This window comes from Balaenoptera ricei, chromosome 3, assembly GCF_028023285.1.
Source record: "Balaenoptera ricei isolate mBalRic1 chromosome 3, mBalRic1.hap2, whole genome shotgun sequence".
Lineage (NCBI taxonomy): Eukaryota > Metazoa > Chordata > Mammalia > Artiodactyla > Balaenopteridae > Balaenoptera > Balaenoptera ricei.
Genome location: NC_082641.1, coordinates 96,263,222 through 96,283,401, shown reverse-complemented (window position 1 = coordinate 96,283,401; position 20,180 = coordinate 96,263,222). Strand labels below are relative to the sequence as shown.

Genomic DNA, 20,180 nt, shown 5'->3' with positions numbered 1-20,180 from the left:
AATCTGCTTCATTCACCCATTATTCCGCGTGCTGGGCAGTGTGCTCAGTGCTAGGGATTCAGAATTAAAAGGCATAGACCCTGCTTTTAAGGATCTCACAAATAAAACAGCCACTATGATAACACACTGTGATACAAACAGCCAGAGAGTGCAGCCCAGCCCTGGGGTAGTGCGAGGAGGAAGGTGTTGGTGGGAAAGGCAGCGAGTGAGCAAGGTTTTTTTCCAGGAATTAGGAAGCAGAAGCTATGCTGGAAAAGGGGCGGGGTTAGGAGATACCCAGGGAAGGCTGGGACACCCAACAGCACTCTTTAACTTATACTTCTGATTTTTTTTTTCTGTACTTATATGCGAGGCTGTAATGTATTCTTTTAAGATCTGTGTTAATCTATATAGGTGCGGTTCATTCACTTCAAGTGCTGTTGTTATTTTGGCATCTCAATACAGTCTTCCCTCCCTATGAGTAGGGGACTGGTTCCAAGACCCCTATGGACAACAAGACACCAAAATCCAGGGATGCTCAAGTGCCTTACACAAAATGGTCTAGTATAATCAGCCCCTGTAACCAAGGGTTCCACATCTTAGGGTACTGAGGGCCAACTATCTTTTATTTATGCTTTTCTCTATTTACAGACATTGAAACTGTTTCAATTGTTTTGTTTTTGCCATTAGAAAAATGCTGCTGTAAACATTTTTGCTACTCCTCCTTATGCACATGTGTGAAAAATTTTATAGGCAATATATCTAAAAGTGAAAATGTTAAGTTTTAACATATGTAAAATTCAAATTTACTAGATATTTCCAGAATGTTCTCCGAAACGGTAGTACTCCCCCCACTGGTATATTGTTTGCCCACACTTTTGCCAACATTGACATCATTTTTTAATTCTGATGAGTGAAATGGCATCTCATTTTTGTATCAATTTGCATAACTTTGGTCATTGGAGAAGCTGAATCTTTTTTTTACATACCTCTTCATTCTTTTTGAACTTCGCTTGATAATGGTCTGCTTATGACCTTTACAGACTTTTTTCTACTCTTTGGTCTTTTTCTTACTCATTTATAGACATTCTTATAAACTATATTCTGGATATCAATTCAGTCTTTGTTATATAATACAAACTCCTTCTCCTAGTCTGTTTTAACTTTAAAATGTTTTGTTTTACTTTATTTATGATCTATACATTTTTCTTCAGCCTTGTTCTTTGACATGAGCCTGTTTAATAAACCATAAATCCATTAGAGTTAGATCACCAGAAAACATACATACATATATTTTGGCCTCAGTGTCAGAGAATTTTGTTAAAGGTTCAAATTATCTTTAGCATAACCAAACTTATTAAGCAGAAGTGCCCTTCTTAAAAGAGTTCTACCTGGATGAATAAGACATCTCAACATTTAATAAAGTAATTTTCCTTAAAGCTTAATCACTATATTTTCAGAGTATAGTTAAAATGTGCCTATTTATTTGCAGTAATTTTCAGGAAATCTTAATATTCTTTCTACATAAATACATTCATTTTCAGCAGTTTAATGGTATCTGTTTGAAAAAAATATACAATACTTAATTTTACCTAGAATGTGGCTAATTTTACTTTCTGAATCAAAAAGTAACAAGTTCCTATACTGAATTAATTTTTTATTTGCCACGTCAGTGGTTCTTTTTACTACACTTGATCTTAGCCAAAAGGCCAAGAAGTGATCATTTGTGATTCTTTTTAAATGGCATATATTAGGATTGAGTTCATTTTATTAATATTTAACAAGTATATAGACCTGAAGAAACCAAATTTTCTGTCATTAAACAATATGAAATGAAATGCTACAGATAACATAACTTTTTGATTTCCCCAGAAGTGTTTAAACAATGCTTTTTAAAGACTATCTAAAAGATTATCACCTCAGAAATTTCTATAGACCCTCCCTCAAAGAAACAGATGCAAGTTTAACTGATATACGAAATTTAACCTATAGAATTGGTAGAACTGGTAAAGAAATATTATAAATTCTCAATCAGTCACAGAGTAAGGATAAAGTAAATCCACAGAAAATTTGAATTTTCAGTATGTATTTCAGACCCCTTTGTCCAATGATTCTCCTGTAAGAACTACTAAAAAGACTCAAAACACGCATGGTGGGTGGATGGAAGGAATGAGCTTTGTTTTATCTTCATTAATATACCAACTTCTTTTAAAAGCTCTATTGAAGAGCAAGACAACCAAAAGAAAGGAATGAACAGGTGAAAGGCTGATAAAGACTACATAATCCACAAATAGGATCATTAGCTCCTGAAACATCAAGTTTTAAGCAGTACTAAATAAGTACACTTGCATCTAGAATTGAATAACTAGTTAATAACATCTGTGGGAGAGCTTGGACATGCAGGCATCACTGTGCCTCAGTTCGCTCTATTAAGATTTGTATTTACAGATGGCCAATGGGCACACAAAAAGATGCTCAACATCACTAATCATCAGAGAAATGCACATCAAAACTGCAATGAGATATCACCTCACACCAGTCAGAATGGCTGTCATCAAAAAGGCCACAAATAAAAAATGTTGGTGAGGATGTAGAGAAAAGGGAATCCTTATTACACTCTTCGTGGGGATGTAAAGTGGTGCAGGCAGTATGGAAAACAGTATGGAGGTTCCTCAAAAAAAAAAAAAAAAAAAAAGAGAAAGAGAACTACCATATGATCTATATGATCTAGGAATTCCACTCCTGGGTATATATCTGAAGAAAATGAATGAAAACACTAGTTTGAAAAGATACATGTACCCCAATGGTCATAGCAGCATTATTTACAATAGCTAAGATATGGAAGCAATTCAGCAATTCAAGTGTCTATCAACAGATGAATGGAAGATGTGTTTTATATATATATATTATATATATATGAAATTCTGCCACTTGCAACAACATGGATGGACCTAGAGGGTATTATGCTTAGTGAAATAAGTCAGACAGAGAAAGACATACTGTGTTATCACTTACATGTGGAATCTAAAAAATAAAACAAACGAATGTAACAAAACAGAAACAGACTGACAGAGAGAGCAAACTAATGGTTACCAATGGGGAGAGAGAAGGGGAGGGGCAAGATAGGGGTAGCGAGTTAAGAGGCACCAACTACTATGTATAAAATTGATAAGCTACCAGGATACATTGTACACCACAGCAAATATAGTCAATATGTTATAACAACTTTAGAGTATAATCTATAAAAATATTGAATCACTATGTTGTACACCTGAAACTAATATTGTAAATCAACTATACTTCAATATAAAGAAAGATTTATATTTAAAACACAGAATTGCATTATTTATGGTGAGGTAAAGCTTGGACAGAGAGGGAAAGAGAAAAGAGGTACATGGCTGGAAGTTTCTTAAAATGACAGACTAAACGAAGGGCTGGGCTGACTCAATTTCTCCTCAGTGTTTTAAACTGAGAAATGAATCTGTAAGGACTTGTGATCATCTTTCCTCTGCCATCTTCTAGAGGTTACTTGTTTAAATACCACTTTCTCTTTCTCCTCTTCAGGATTCATTTCCGCAAAATATCTAGCCACCGCAGGGGCATACACCACTATGAAAATACATGGCTATTTCATGCTACTCTGACGGGCTCTCAAGTTGCAAACTATATGGAGAGGGGGAGTTGTGGAAGGAGCCTGCCGTGGGCCCGCAACTGTGGGTCTGTTTTGTTGATGTTGGATACATTTCTCATCCAACATCAACAGAACAGCCTGCTCCGTGCCAACCCCTCACTGAATTAGCCACTTCGGCAAGTTTGGTGGTTTTCTGAAGAGGACAGCCCAGCAGCTCTGCAGTTAGATACCCACATCCCGGCTCCAGGCCTTCTCTAGCAGCTGTGTGGCCTGTGAAGGGAGTCTCTCTGAGCTTCAATTTTCTTATCTCTGAATGCAGTCTGCACACACTGCCTTTCAGCTTTGTGGTGCAGAGCAAAGACAGTGAATGGCAAGTACCTGTTGGGCCTAAAGAGTGCTCCTGGAATCCGGCTCCTGGATCCCATGGGAAGCCAAGGGATCCACGTCTCAGGCGGATCAAGGAAGTTCAGTGCTTCTTCTATCCCTGGAGGCTGTGTACACAGATGGCACTGCCATAAGACAGAGGAGGGCTGCCCACTCACGTGGGACTCTGTGAAACCAAGAGACAAACCTTTGCTGTGTTAAGCTCCTGAGATTTTACTTTCTACTGCAGCATCACCTGGGAATTGGCTAGAAATGCAAATTTTCAGGGCCCATCCCCGACCTGCTAACTCAGAAAATCTGGAGATGGAGCCCAGGGAATCTGTGGTTTAACAAGCTCGCCAGGTGATTCTCGTGTACTCTCAAGTTTGAGAACCGCTGCACAGACATCCTGACTAACCCAATCCAGCACATGAGTATTGGAGAAATGGTATTACTAAGTCAAACCACTTGCAACAAACCAGTTATTACAACTAAGTAAAAACACTCCAGGTTATATTCCTCAGGACAGAATACGTTGGTCATGTTTTATAAATGGAATCTTTTTTTTTTTTAACATCTTTATTGGAGTATAATTGCTTTACAATGGTGTGTTAGTTTCTGCTTTATAACAAAGTGAATCAGTTATACATATACATATGTTCCCATATCTCTTCCCTCTTGCATCTCCCTCCCTCCCATCCTCCCTATCCCACCCCTCTAGATGGTCACAAAGCACAGAGCTGATCTCCCTGTGCTATGCGGCTGCTTCCCACGAGCTATCTATTTTACGTTTGGTAGTGTATATATGTCCATACCACTGTCTCACTTTGTCCCAGCTTACCCTTCCCCCTCCCCGTATCCTCAAGTCTGTTCTCTAGTAGGTCTGCATCTTTATTCCCGTCTTGCCCCTAAGTTCTTCTGATTATTTTTTTTTCTTTTATAAATGGAATCTTGATTCCCAATTAATATCTGCTCCTTCCTCTATTTGGAAATGAAGATGGGGGAACACTTCAGATGATCCAGAAACCTAGGATGTGGGAATCCAGATGCAGGAGTCAAGTTTATGATTACAATTAAATTGATATATGAGATTCCTTGGCGAAGTCTGGAAATCAAATCCCCCAAATTTATAAATATTTCATAATCAATTATGCAACACAGCTGAAGTTACCAAATAGTAATCTCATAAGAAAAGTTGCAGTTGTACAGTGTTTTCAGAATTACAGTTATCTAACTTCTACAACAAAGTGTGAGTGTGCGTGTCTGCTACAGTGAGGTTGGCCTTCTTTGATAAAATACTTAAATTTAATTATGAGATTTCAGTTTTGCTTTCTCACCTTTTCTTTGTTCATTCATGTCAGTTTAGACTTTTAAATTTTGCTTTGGCTGCACCAGTGCTTTAGGTGCTGGAATCACCAGACTGTGATTCTCAAGCAGAAAAAAGTGGGCTTTACACGTTCAGGCTGAGCCATGAATCCATCATGTGATAACTTTGGAAATTTTTTTAATGGCCTAAAATCTTTACACTATGTTGTACAGAGCCTAAGGTTTTGATTCCAAGATGATAGTGCCTCACTTATCATGCCCAGCCTCATTAATTTGATGTGATAATCCATTTTCCTCTTAAAAGTGCTGCATAACATATTTATTTGTCCTTATTAAAATGAATTAAAGCAAATTTTGTTTGAAGAATTTGGTGGCACTCATGGAGCTTTCTTGCAGATCAGCAAAACCAGATTTGGAAATCACTTTTCTGAGGATACTGCAACTTAACCATTCTTAACTAGCATGCACAAGAGGAAAGAACAACAGAATTTTCCCCTCAAGGACTTTTTTTCTTTAAGAATTAGAGGACAACTCTGCCCTCTTATTTGGAATGTCTGATGCTAGTGGGAATCAGAATGTTTCTATATTGTCTGCGCTAAGGAATTTTGTCTTTTTAAAGTACCAGGCTATGACAGCCGCATTTCCATCATTATTCTCAAAACAGAGAATCCCCAACAAATGGATTTTTGTAACACATTCAATGCCCTGTTTTGCTAGTCCTTAAAAATCTATGCTTCCTCACCTTGGAGTTTCATACCACCTGCAGACTCCATTCATCAATCATTTAACAAACACATCTGTCCTCTCTGGCTTTAGATATTCTTCTATTTTATCTTATTTCCTATGCCCATCCCTCCCTTCTATAAGCAGCCATTCTGATATGTTTAATGTATACCTTCTTATTTGTGTCCTGCCAAGTATGTACTGCTGTTCTGCATGTATGTACTTGTTATTTTTTTAAATGGCCTTGTGTTATATATTGAATTTTCTTCCACACCGCTCTCACTCAGCACTGTTTTTAGATACAACTACAATGCCACACACACAGCCAGTCCATTATTCCCAATTCTTGTATATTAATGATGGAGCCTTTTTCTAGTGATTAGGTATAAAGGGTCAAACAACAAAATTCATGGTTTCTGTTTCCACAGTTGGGAGAATAGACATTAAGCAAATAACTGCACACAGTACGGTAAAGTGTTCATCATTCATTTTTTCAATATATTTATCAAATGCCTTCCATGTGCTAAATATGATGTTAAGCACTGGGGATGAAACAGAGAATGAGAGAGAAGACATATCTGCCCTCATGAGGCTTACATTCCAGAGGATTAACCAAGACTTGCAGATGGCGGTAAGGATTTAAGGTCAATGGCAAATGATCAAATGGTTTTCTGCGATAGAATGATATGATGACATTTGTATCTTTATTCGAGATGCAGTAGGAATAATGGATTAGACGGGACCAAGATGGGATTCAGGGAAACCAGTTAGGAGACTGTTGCAGTGAAACAGTTAAGAAGTGACAGTGGCTTCAATGGGGGCAGTGGCAGTGGAACAGGAAAGAAGAAAGAGAGGGACGTGACATATGTGGGAACCAGAAGACGAGATTTGCAGATGGATTAACTGTGAAAGATGAGGAAGAATCAAGGAGTATCCCTGGGTGTCTAGTCTGAAAAGTGAGATGAGGAAGTCTGAGTGTGGGTCAAGTTTGAGGAGAAAAGCAAAGCTGTGTCTGGGTCATAATGTTTGCACGGCAACTAAATAGTGGTGTCAAGCAGCAGTTGGGTGTGTGAATCTGATTCCCAGAGAAGAGCTGTAGACGGAAGGTGCACACTCGGGAGTCATCACATATGGATGGTCTTTCAAATCATAGGAATGAAGACAGAGGCAAAAAAAAAAAAGAAGGGGGTGGGCACTGTAGAGCCCAAATGAATCCCATCATTTAAAGACTGGATGGAGGAGGAAAAGGTCAGCAGGAAGTGATAATGGCACGCTCAGGAAGGATCTACTGTGTTAGAGCCACTTAGATGCCTGTATGCTTCCCTAACTAATGCCTTGAGCCAAAGCTGTTTTGTGGGGAGATGCGGAAGGACGCCTATAGAGAATGCTGTATAAAGAGGAAGTGGCAGTTAGGAAGCAGAGGTGGTGCGTGCAGACAAAGCTTTAGAGAACATAGGAGTGAAGGGGACAAAAGAAGGCGGGGTGATATCTGGAAGGGAAATTTGGATTAAGAAAAGGAGTTATTTAGGTGGGTGAGACTTGAGCATGATTAGCACGTGGTACACACGTACACAGGGATAATGGACAGTGGAAAGCTGTAGACAGGCAGCAGATGGGGTCCACGCCTGCGGGCAGAACCGGGCTCCTGGGGAGAGGGGGGCAGCTCCCCTTGGCTGGCATCCATTCCACACCTTTCCCTGGATGCTACTGCACTGACCAAATGCGGTAAGAGGAGGAGCCCATTTGAGAGCTCTGCCTGAATGGGTTTCACAATGAGCGTAAGGAAAGGGGCCTTATTCCTTGAAAAGTAATTTGTTCAAAGGTCACTGTCAAAGAAACTAGGCCTCAGAACAAGAAGACATCTATAGAATTTGGCAGAGAATCTGATTTTACATTGTCACGGGGCAAATTTGGGTAGCAAGAAGGCTGTCTGGTGGAAGAAAATGACCCTCTTCTGTCTGGGAAGAGATAACAGGCTTTGACAGAAACCCAGAGAAATCGTGCAGCCTTTCCTTGTGTTTGTCGAAAAGCTGAAAGCGCCCTCCTTCTTCCAGCTTGAAGAGGTATATAGAGCAGAAGACAGATTCTCCAAGGGAAGTAAAATTCAGGAACATCAGGATAAGTAAGGGGAATGATAAACCCAGTGGGTGGTGGTCAGAAGACACATTTGCTGGGCACAGGCCAAGGTGAAGTTCCCTCTGAGAACTTATCTACGAGTCTAAGAGGACCTGTGAAGAACTTTCTACTTAGGCCTTCAAAAAGACCATGCACAAATTTAATAACAGCATTCAGTAACAGCTAAAGGATAGATGCAAATATGTCTAAATATATTTATTTCATTAAATCATAGGCTAAAGAGTACAGCTTTTCCTAGTCATAGTATTCATAGTGTTCCGGCACCTTCTGAGTTGACTTCTTATACATAGTAATAAATTTATCAAATCACATCCTACCATTTATTTTTCTGATGTTTATGCCATGGAGACATGTAAGTAGTTGGATCCCAAAGCCACAGCCAAGAGGCCAACATTGACCACGGGCAGCTATGTGGTAGGCAGAGTAGCCCAGAGGAACTAAGCCATCCTGTAGAGCTAGACTCTCAAACCAAAGCTCGTAAAATAGCATCACAGGTACTAAACAGAGGGGCAGTATACTATGTTGCAAAGAATGCTTACTTGGGAACCAGGATTTTAGTGCTGGCCGGCCACTAACACAGTGGTATAACATAGTAGCACTGACTAGTGGCCTGCCACTTGCCCATGCTGACCTCAGGCAAGTTACTAAGCTCCCTGTCATTTCATCTGTAAAGTACCTCTAGGTACTCAGGAATTTTTAAGGTTTATCCTAGTTTTAAAATACCTTGATCTGATATATTCATCAGGATTAGTTAGGTTTCACGGGGCAGAAGCAGACCTCAAACTGACTTAAGTAAAAGGGGAGATTTATCGGCTCCTATAACTGCAAAGCTATTGGCAGCCTACACAGCCCCTTCTGAGAAATGGAAAAAGGGACTCCTGAGTGAGTATGTGGCTTGGCACCCAATGGGAGCCTTTGTGTGAAAACAACAAAGAGAACAAAAAAACATGTCCCTTCCTCTAGGTAGATGCTGGCTGGCTCCCAGATCCACAAAATGGATTCAGCCCCTTTTCCCCCTTTGGCTGAGAACCCTTTGCAATTCACAAACTCTATACAATGGCCCTGAATCCAAGAGGGATCTGGCGTCAAGCCCAGCTGATCTGGGGACTCCGACACTGTCACCAGGACTTATTCTCACTTCCTCCTGGCTCTGCTCGCCTTTTATTGAATCCATTCCTCTGTGCGCACGCACGTGTGTGAGAGAGAAGGTGTGCGTGTGCACGCTGTGTCACATGCTGATCTCCTGGATCTGAGGGTAGGTGGGGGTCCCATTCACACCACGTGGATTGAGAGAGCAGGGGAACCCAGGGTGCTGTTCCTAGAGGAAAGGGAAGGGATGGATGCTGAGCTGGGAAAAATAATCCTTTTCCTTTTACGCATCTCTGGAGTTTTCAATCAGCTTACCAAGTAGTCTTAGAAGAGCTGAGGAACCACTCAACTTATTACATCAGCAGAAACCTTGAAATGATACCAGCCAATGCCGACCATACCGAGGTGAACGTGGCATATTTGTACATCGCTGGGGCCATCATTAATCGACACAAAGTTCGGAAGGCTATTGAGCAATTTTGATCAATAAGAATAAAAACTGCTTGTATCACCTGGCCCTTAGTGATAGCTTTGAGAACTTATTCAAGAGAACTAACTCAGATTTAAAAATTCATGTGTGTGAAAATGTTTACTCAACATTATGTATAAGTTGTAAATGGCCTAGATGTCAACCACAGGGGAAAAGATAAGTAAATTCGAACATAACAACTGAATGAAATATTGAGTAGCCATTAAAATGACAATTATGAAGAGTATATAACAAGTCTGCTAAGTGAAATAAGGTATGTAAAAAATGGTATAACCCTTTAGTGACAACAGAAAAATATGTAAGCATATAGATGAAGCCTAGAAACACCTACAAATGGAAATCAGTGGAGGGTAATGGAAAACTATTTTGTCTTTAAGTTTCTTGCAATGTTGACATAGTATTGTTTTATAATAAATAAAATTTAGTGAGAAAATTCTGTGATTTAAGAATAATTATCTCAACTTCCTCATAGGGGGTTTGTGAGGATTAAATGAGATACTACACATAAAATGTTTGCAGACTGCCTGCCACATACTGGGGATGAAATAAATGTTGGCCATCAATAGTAAGGTAATACATTTAAGACACTATGTGCATATTATGTAGTGTTAGAAGATGACAGAAAGTGACTTTCTCACTTGAGGTTTCTCCTCCCTTAATTCTAAGAGAGAGCAATTTCCCCTTACTGTAAATCCCCCTCCCAATTCACACTTCCTTACTTTATTGATCTAACCTCAAGTACCTTCTATGGTGTTTCCTCACAGGTGTGGGGTGAGGAATCCTGACCTAAGGGAGGTCTTCTTGGAAAATTTTGCTGGGAGGCTCAGAACATAAGTGTCTGCCTGGATTAATACAGCTCAGAGGAAGGTGAGAAGAAGGGGAGAAGGGCACTTACAGGACTTACAGGGGAAGAGGGAAAAAAACTGACTTTAAAAAGTCAGTGTTTTAACTACTGTACATAAAATAGAAAAACAACAAGGTCTTACTGTATAGCACAGGGAACTATATTCAATATCTTATAATAAACTGTAATGGAAAAGAATCTGAAAAAGAATATATATATATATAGCTGAATCACTTTGCTATACACCTGAATCTAACACATGGTAAGTCAACTATACTTCAATTTTAAAAAGTCAAAGTTTTAATCACATAAGTAAATGTAAATCACATATGTAAATACATCCTCATTCTAAAATATCAGAACATTAGAACATTACAGCTAACATGCCAGCTAAGGCTAAAACAACTGTCTTAGTCAGCTTGAGCTGCCATGACAGAATACCAGACTGGGTGGCCTAAAAAAGCCATTTATTTTCTCACAGTTCTGGAGGCTGGAAGTCCAAGATCAAGGTTCCTACAGGGTTTATAGGGTTTGGTTTCTGGTGAGAGCTCTTTTTCTGGCTTGCAGAGGGCCACCTTCTCAGTGTATTCTCACATAGTGGAGAGAGAGAGAGAGAGAGAGAGAGGAAGAGAGGGAGAGAGAGAGGAGGCAGGGTGGGGAAGAGCTAGCTCTCTGGTGTCTCTTCTTATAAGGACACTAATCCCATAAAAGCAGGGCCCTACCTTTATGACCTCATTTAACCTTAATTACTTCCTTACTCCAAATATAGTCACCCTAGGGGTTAGGGGTTCAGCATATAAATTCTGAGGGACACAGACATTCAATCCATAACAATGTCGTCCCCTCCTTCCCCCACCTAAATGCTTCTTCCCTAATTATGCCCTCTATTATCAGTTCTCAGGTACAGGGATGTTCTAGACTTTTTTCTTAAAAACAGTCAAAAAAAAAAAAAAAACTATAGATTTTATGAGGTTGTTTTAATTCTGTCTAGTTTTTAAAATCTTCCTGTGTGCAGACTTCTTCAATTTTTTAAAAATAAAATATGTCTTGGGGAATTCTCAGAGTGGTATACAAGATTCTACTATATTATTTTTAGCTGCTGCATGATATTCTAAAATATGATTACCAGATCCTATTAGCTATTTTAAATAACTACCACCATATTGATAAACATTTAAGTCATTTCTAGTATTTTTTCCCAATTACAGACTATCCTGCAATGAAAATCTTTATACCTGCCTCTCTATGACAAAGGTGAATGACTATTTCTCCAGGATAGATACCCAGAAGCTGAATTGCAAGATCATGGAATATGCAGATTATCAATTTTAATAGATACCATCAAACTGTCCTCCAAGGTGGCTATCCCAATTTACATTCTCACTAGTAATTTATGAGGCTGCTTGAACATCCTTGGCAATATGTGAAATTATCAAACTTTAATATCTTTGCTAATCTGATGAGTATAAAAGTAATCTTATTGTTTAAATTTGTACTTCCCTGATTAACGTGAAGTCAAGCATCCTTTGGGATATTTATTGGCCAACTGCATTCCCTCCTAAGTTCTGCTTCTTTATGTGTTTTGCCCATTTTTTCCTATCAAATTGTTTAGCACTGTCTTACTCAATTTGTCTGGCTCCTTTATATGTACTATATCCTTTGTCTGTTAGTTAGGTTGCATATATTGTCTCCTTTAGAGGTTTTGCTCTTAGGGTCAAAGAAGGCCTTTTCTGTCCCAAGATTACAATCATGTTCTCTTATATGTTCAACCAACTCTCTTATATTTTGTTTTTGTTTTTCTTTTAGATCTTTAATCCATCTGGAATTTATTTTCGAAAGCGGTGTGAGGTAGGAACTAACTTTACTATTTTCTGTAATGGATAGCCAGTTGCCCCAGTGTAGAGAACTGACTCTTTTTTTTAGAAGCTCAAGCTCTAAAAAGAGAAAACACTTTTTTGTGTCTCACTGTTTCTAGACCCAGCTCAAGAGGAAAATGCACTGGTGTATAAAGTGCATGTTGGCATCCCCAACATGCCCCAGAAGAGCAGGACCACACCCTTGGAAGCATGGAACCCAGGGTGTATCCATTTTTCATGCAACAGACATATACAGTAAGTGATACTTCAGTAAGGTTAAACATTAAACTTGAATTGAGAGAGGACTTCAATACTGATGTCTCTCAAAAGCACAACACCTTTTCTATAAATGAAATTATCAACCCCTGCTTTATCTCTTTTACAATTAAGATTTTCCTCTCATTTTGTTTTGACTGAACAAGCACACATTTAAATTTAAACAATTCTCTGAAATTGTGTTAGGGGGAGATTCACCAGAACATTACACACATTAGAACCATACTCTATTTTGTCAAGTTAGCAGCGGCATTAAACACCACCCACCTCAAGGATGTTTTGGACTTTTACTTGCTTCTCGAAAGGGCTGAAACAAGGGATCAGCTGCACGTAACTCCCGTGCTTCTCTGGCCCGACTGCACAGGGCAGGTTGTGGCTGCACGCTGAAGGCCTGGCTCTGGATTCTGCCTCAGCCACGTCACAACAAGAAGACACTGGCCACGTTTTCTTCATGGCTGTTGGCCTCATTTGCCTCATCTGTTGAATGGGGATAATAATAACACTTAGATATTAGAATCATGGAAAAGACTAAATGCGCTGATACCCACAAAGCTCGTCAAGAAGTCTCCAGCGTGACCGGTGTTCCACGGCAGGGGAAGATTTCAGACCTGCAGGTGCTGCTTTCATAATGTCCCACTTTTCTCCTTTTTAAACTTTGCATGTTTTCAGATTCACTTCTCCTTTCCATTATTAGGACTTTCTTGTTTATTTTCAACAATAGAGTCTCTGTCCTGAATGCACTGTCGAGGAAAGCTGGGAAATGTCTTTGCCGCCAGCCTAACGAGAAGAGCACCCTGATCCCCACACCCAGCCTGACCCCAGGGGATGTGCGTCCCAGCCCTGGACCCTTTCGTAGTTGCCCCAGGCCAGCTCCAGGTCCGCAGCACTCCCACTCCCCCATGAAGCTTCAACGGCATCTTGTCACGTTTACTGTCTGAGGTCCTTTTCGTTGAGTGACACTTTGCTAGGAGATTTCAGATCTCTAATCCCAGATTAAAAAACCTAAGGCTCAGGATTGCCAGGGTCACCTAGGTTTCCTGGGTCCCACCCCTGTGCCCTTTTAGCTCTTTTACAGGCTTCCTCCCCATGTACCAAACAGTATCTCACCAGAGGCCCTCATTTTATACAACCCAGGCCTCAGTTCTCATTCAGGGGCTCCCCCGTCAACCCCACCCTGGGGGATGATCAGTTTGGGAAACACTTTGTATGTTTGGGGCTCTGCCCTGAAACTGATGATGTCCTCTTCACCCAAGAACGGCCGTAAAGCACCCAGGGTCCTTTGTTATGCCATATTAGCGGAGAACCAGAGGTGGGAAGATTAGTCACTGAAGAGGCTGAGGATATGGGAGGCGTTGTTCATTCCGCAGAAGTCCCGGAATGGGACAAGAAAAGGGACAAGTACAATAAAGGGAGGTTTGGAAGGGAGGAGTGGGAGACCCAGTTGAGGGAGAACTTCAGAGCCGTATGGACAGTAAGACACTGGAAAGAACTGCTGGGAGGAAGGGCCAATGTTTGGATGATAACCAAGAATACTAGGGATGTCCAGCATGGTAGACACAGTTCCCCAAATCTAGAAGGCAGTCGCCCTGATGTTGATAGAAGCTAGATGCTCCATTACACTAAAAAAGAGAAGAAGTGCTAAACTATGCTCATAAGCACTGTGCAAATATTTAATTTGTAAAATAACATTACAGTGGGGAGGAGATCAAGATGGCAGAGCTCACCTCCCCCACAAACACATCAAAAATACATCTACCACAGACATAAAAAAACAAGCCTAGAGTTACCTAAGGGGGAAGGGGGGGGAGGGATAAATTTTTAATTTGGGATTAACAGATACACACTACTGTATATAAAATAGGTAAACAACAAGGACTTACTGTATAGCACAGGGAACTATATTCAACATCTTATGATAACCTATAATGGAAAAGAATCTTTTAAAGAATAGACATATATATGTATAACTGAATCACTTTGCTGTACACCTGAAACATTGTAAATGTAAAAACTATACTTCAATAAAAAAATAAAAATAAAAGAAATACATCTACATGTGGAGAAATTCTCACCGAAAACAAACTAGAGACTAGAATAAAGACTCTTTTACAACCAAGGCTGTAAAAAAAAATCCACACAGAGTCAAGTAGGAAGGGAAGAGAAGAAATCACAGGAACCGTGCTCCTAGAAGTGGACAAAGAAGAGGGGGGGAATATACAGGCTCAGAGATCCTCGCTGGGGAGTGAGGGGTTCAAACCACAAAGTGGGCAAGCCAGCCCTGGGGTCTGACATTGGGAAGACGAGTCCCCTTATCTAGTTTGAAAACCAGTGGAGCACACAGGAGGGCTGTAAGAAACTGAAACTCTGCTCCTGAAGAGTGCTCATATGCTTGCTTACTCCCAGGAACAAGGCTGAGGAAGACGACTGACACTTCCCTGGGGCTCTAGCTGGTCTCCTGCAACCATTCTAGCACATGCCCTTGCCCGTCTAGCTCCAGTAAAGCTCCCCACTAGGGTGAAGGCTGCCATTGCCAGGGAGAGTGCAAACACTGGGGAGACAGAGTTGGTTCAGATCTAGCACTGCATCTGAACAAGCGAGGACAGCCATTACTGGTGCTCATGAAGGCAGTGGATTGGGAGATGGCTGGAACTCTGACTGGCATGCCAAGACCATCCCAGCTTGCTCCCTGGATCACGTCTGGCACCCGCTCTGGCTCTTCATGCTTCAGCACTGCTCCCCTCAGGGGCAAAAGTGCCATTGCCAGGAGACTGGAGAACACACACTTAGCAGGAGCAGAACCAGCTCAGACCTGACCCTCAGGGCTTCTGCTCCAGCACCTTGGGCTCTTCCCCTGCCCCAAATAGGGCAGTGACAGCCACTGAGCATAGAAGACCTGACTCATACCTGGCTCTGGCCCTACCCCTCCATCTCCAGCCTCACCTCCTACCAAGGTGACAGCTGCCAGCACATTGTGGAGAAAGACATGACCTGTGCTCACCTCAGACCCAGCTCTCCCACCAAAGCCACTTTGCACACATAGACGGCATAGGTATGTTCCCACACAAGGACATCCTTTCAAGACAGGGGCAGGTAACTGGTTCACCTAATTTCATAAAGAAAGTTAAACATAATAAGAAAACAGAGAATTTGTTTCAAACAAAAGAATAAGAAAAAACCCTAAAAACAATTAATGAAACAGATAAATAATTTACCAGATAAAGAGTTCAAAGCATTAGTGATGAGAATGCTAACTGAACTTGGGAAAAGAATAGATAAACACAGTGAAAATTGTAAAAAAGAACTAGGAAATTGGGCTTTGCTGGTGGCGCAGTGGTTGAGAATCTGCCTGCCAACACAGGGAACACGGGTTCGTGTTCCTGGTCTGGGAAGACCCCACATGCCGCAGAGCAACTAGGCCCGTGAGCCACAACTACTGAGCCTGTGCATCTGGAGCTTGTGCTCTGCAACAAGAGAGGCCGCAACAGTGAGAGGCCCGTACACCGCAATGAAGAGTGGCCCCCGCTCACCGCAACTAGAGAAAGTCCTCGCACAGAAACGAAGACCCAACACAGCCAAAAATAAATAAATAAATAAATAAAATTTAAAAAAAAAAGAAAGAACTAGGAAATATAAAAAAGAACCAGTCTGAGCTGAAGAATACAATAACTGAAATGAAAAACACACTACAAGGAATGAAAAGCAGACTAGGGGATACAGAAGAACACATAAGTGATCTGAAAGATAGAATAATGGAAATCACCCAATCAAAACAGCAAAAAGAAACAAATTTATAAAAACAGGGATACTTTAAGGGACCTCTATGTCAACATCATACTAAAATTCACATAACAGGGGTCCTAGAATGAGAAGAAAGAGAGAAAGGGGTTGAAAATATATTTTATTAAATTATGGGTGAAAACTTCCCAAACCTGAAAAAGGAAATAGAAATCCAGGTACAGGAAGTACGGAGGGTCCCAAACAAGATGAACCCAAAGAGACCCACACCAAGACATATCATAATTAAAATGGCAAAAGTTAAAGAGAGAATTCTAAAGGCAGCAAGAGAAAAACAGAGTCACATACAAGGGAACCACCATAAGGCTATCAGCTGATTGTTCTGAAGAAACTCTGCAAGCCAGAAGGGAGTAGCATGATATATTTAAAGTTTGAAAGGGAAAAACCTACAGCTTACGATACTCTATCCAGCAAGGTTATCATTCAGAATTGAGGATAAATAAAAAGAACTTCTCAGACAAGCAAAAACTAAAAGACTTCATTAATATTAAACTGACCCTAAAAGAAGTATTAAAAGGTCTTTTCTAAGTGGAAGAGATAAGGCTACAAGAAGTAAGAATTTACAGGAAAGAAAAAAAATCACACTAGTAAAGGCAAATATATAGTAAAGGCTGAGGATCAAATAAGCTAATATGAAGATTAAAAGATAAAAAATGCAAAATCAACTGTAACTATAATAAACAGGGGATAAGCAAGAAGATGTAATATATGACATCAAAGCACAAAACATGTGAGAGAGGAGCGAAAAAATGTATATCTTTTAAAATGTGTTTAAATAACTTAAATAACTATCAGTTTAAAACAAGTAGATAGGTCAACACCGATGAACCCCATGGTAACCACATATCAAAAACCTGAGAAAGATTCACAAAAACTAGAGAGAAAGTAACAGAAGCACACCACTAAAGAAAATTATGAAACTGCAAGGGAAAAACTAAAAAAAAGAACAGAGAAAAGCTACAAAAACAAAGAGAAAACAAGTAACAATGGCCCTGAACCAAGATGGCGGAGTAGAAGGATGTGCTCTCACTCCCTCTTGCAAGAACACCAGAATCACAGCTAGCTGCTGGACAATCATCGACAGGAGGACACTGGAACTCACCAAAAAAGATACCCCACATCCAAAGACAAAGGAGAACCACAATGAGAAGGTAGGAGGGGCGCAATCACAGTAAAATCAAATCCCATATCTGCTGGGTGGGTGACTCACAGACTGGAGAACACTTATACCACAGAAGTCCACCCAGTGGAGTGAAGGTTCTGAGCCCCACGTCAGGCTTCCCAACCTGGGGGTGCAGCAACAGGAGGAGGAATTCCTAGAGAATCACACTTTGAAAGCTAGTGGGATCTGACTGCAGGACTTCGACAGGACTGGGGGAAACAGAGACTCCACTCTTGGAGGGCACACACAAAGTAGTGTGCACATCGGGACCCAGGGAAAGGAGCAGTGACCCCATAGGAGACTGAACCAGACCTACCTGCTAGTGTTGGAGGATCTCCTGCAGAGGCGGGGGGTGGCTGTGGCTCACCATGGGGACAAGGACACTGGCAGCAGAAGTTCCGGGAAGTACATCATGGCGTGAGTCCCCCCAGAGTCTGCCATTAGCCCCACCAAAGAGACCAGGTAGGCTCCAGTGTTGGGTTGCCTCGGGCCAAACAACCAACAGGGAGGGAACCCAACCCCACCCATGAGCAGTCAAGCAGATTAAAGTTTTACTGAGCTCTGCCCACCAGAGCAACAGTCAACTCTACCCACCACCAGTCCCTCCCATCAGGAAACCTGCACAAGCCTCTTAGATAGCCACATCCACCAGAGAGCAGACGGCAGAAGCAAGAAGAACTACAATCCTGCAGCCTGTGGAACAAAAACCACATTCACAGAAAGATAGACAAGATGAAAAGGCAGAGGGCTATGTACCAGATGAAGGAACAAGATAAAACCCCAGAAAAACTACTAAATGAAGTGGAGATAGGCAACCTTCCAAAAAAAGTATTCAGAATAATGAGAATGAAGATGATCCAGGACCTCAAAAAAGAATGGAGGCAAAGATCGAGAAGATGCAAGAAATGTTTAACAAAGACCTAGAAGAATTAAAGAACAAACAAAAAGAAATGAACAATACAATTACTAAAATGAAAACTACACTAGAAGGAATCAATAGCAGAATAACTGAGGCAGAAGAACGGATAAGTGTCCTGGAAGACAGAATGGTGGAATTCACTGCTACAGAACAGAATAAAGAAAAAAGAATGAAAAGAAATGAAGACAGCCTAAGAGACCTCTGGGACAACATTAAACGCAACAACATTCGCATTATAGGGGTCCCAGAAGGAGAAGAGAGAGAGAAAGGACCCAAGAAAATATTTGAAGAGATTATAGTCGAAAACTTCCCTAACATGGGAAAGGAAAGAGCCACTCAAGTCCAGGAAGTGCACAGAGCCCCATACAGGATAAACCCAAGGAGAAACACGCCGAGACACATAGTAATCAAAGTGGCAAAAATTAAAGACAAAGAAAAATTATTGAAAGCAGCAAGGGAAAAATGACAAATAACATACAAGGGAACTCCCATAAGGTTAACAGCTGGTGTCTCAGCAGAAACTCTACAAGCCAGAATGGAGTTGCATGATAGACTTAAAGTGATGAAAGGGAAGAACCTACAACCAAGATTACCGTACCTAGCAAGGATCTCAGTCAGATTCGATGGAGAAATCAAAAGCTTTACAGACAAGCAAAAGCTAAGAGAATTCAGCACCACCAAACCAGCTCTACAACAAATGCTAAAGGAACTTCTCTCAGTGGGAAACACAAGAGAAGAAAAGGACCTACAAAAACAAACCCAAAACAATTAAGAAAATGGTCATAGGAACATACATATTGATAATTACCTTAAACGTGAAAGGATTAAATGCTCCAACCAAAAGACACAGGCTTGCTGAATGGATACAAAAACAAGACCCATCTATATGCTGTCTACAAGAGACCCACTTCAGACCTAGGGACACATACAGACTGAAAGTGAGGGGATGCAAAAAGATATTCCATGCAAATGGAAATCAAAAGAAAGCTGGAGTAGCTATACTCATATCAGATAAAATAGACTTTAAAATAAAGAATGTTACGAGAGACAAGGAAGGACACTACATAATGATCAAGGGATCAATCCAAGAAGAAGATACAACAATTATAAATATATATGCACCCAACATAGGAGCACCTCAATACATAAGGCAACTGCTAACAGCTATAAAAGAGGAAATTGACATTAACACAATAATAGTGGGGGACTTTAACACCTCAATTACACCAATAGACAGATCATCCAAAATGAAAATAAATAAGGAAACAGAAGCTTTAAATGACACAATAGACCAGATAGATTTAATTGATATTTATAGGACATTCCATCCAAAAACAGCAGATTACACTTTCCTCTCAAGTGTGCATGGAACATTCTCCAGGATACATCACATCTTGGGTCACAGATCAAGCCTCAGTAAATTTAAGAAAATTGAAATCATATCAAGCATCTTTTCTGACCACAACACTATGAGATGAGAAATGAATTACAGGGAAAAAAACGTAAAAAACACAAACACATGGAGGCTAAACAATATGTTACTAAATAACCAAGAGATCACTGAAGAAATCAAAGAGGAAATCAAACAATA

General features: G+C 40.5%; 1 pseudogene; it reads right to left on the bottom strand.

The window, feature by feature from the left end:
- Window positions 1-1,602: 1,602 nt before the first annotated feature.
- LOC132364231 (U2 spliceosomal RNA) lies at window positions 1,603-1,700 on the bottom strand (annotated as a pseudogene).
- Window positions 1,701-20,180: the final 18,480 nt, after the last annotated feature.